This window comes from Mus pahari, chromosome 11 (genome assembly GCF_900095145.1).
Source record: "Mus pahari chromosome 11, PAHARI_EIJ_v1.1, whole genome shotgun sequence".
Classification (NCBI taxonomy): Eukaryota; Metazoa; Chordata; class Mammalia; order Rodentia; family Muridae; genus Mus; species Mus pahari.
The window spans coordinates 18,357,523-18,358,609 of record NC_034600.1 but is presented as its reverse complement, the minus strand read 5'-3'; positions in this window follow the sequence as shown (position 1 = coordinate 18,358,609).

Sequence of the window (1,087 nt, the reverse complement as noted above, 5' to 3'; positions counted from 1 at the left end):
TGTGTGTGTGATATATATATATATATATATATATATATATATATATATATAAATATAAAAAATATAATATGCTGTGTCTATTTGGAGATACCCAATATATATCTTTTTTAGAAGATGACTCTAATCAACCTTAGATCAATAAAAATATATTATAAAATCCTTTATTAAATAAGAAATGCAAAAATTATCCCATGTAATCCTCACACTTGGTACTGGATAACCAATGAATCAGAGGAGTCACTCTTGATGTTTTACTCTCCTACTCTCCACAATTTCTTTTATAGTTGGTTGACTGTAACTCTTCATAACGTGCTAGAACCCTGTGATAATCTGACATTTATCAAATTTTTAGCCTCTTATTTAGGCAACCAAACTGTTGACATTTTATACATGTAATGTGCTTGTCATAGCTAGAATGTGTAATATCACAGTCAACTCTTGGGTCTTCTCACATTTACAATCTTTGCTCCATTTTAAACACATGAATAAATAGGTGCACAGGAACAATAATTCATTGAAACAGAAGTGCTCATACTATATTTTTACTTTCCTCTATCCTTTTTTACTTCATGTAATAAGTGGAATAGAACACACAATGAAAGATACAACATTTGTACATAAGGAGTAGAAACAGAATAACAAGATTTAGCAGTGTATTTCTATGGGAGACTTGAAGTTACAAACGTAGCAATGGTTTCCAGATAGAGTGTTATTTATATAGATTTAATACACTTGAACTATAATTTGATATTAATACATATGTACTGTACCAAAAAGTATTTCCAGTTTTCAATTATATATTACTGAATATAACATGCAATAGGAAGGTCAGTAGTGTTCCAAAACACTCAGTTAGCATCTCTTTATCAAAGAAATCTGATGAGAGGTCAAGTAAGACTTATGGCTAGAAATTTGAGTAACTAATCTGACAATGGTTTGAACAACAGTGACCATAAAAAGTCAGATTGAAAAGATATTATTTAAATGAATTACACATTACTTTCATAATACACAAGAAAATAATGTTACTTTATAAATTGCTTTTTTGTTTGAAGATGAGATATGCATCTAACCAAATTCTCTTGTA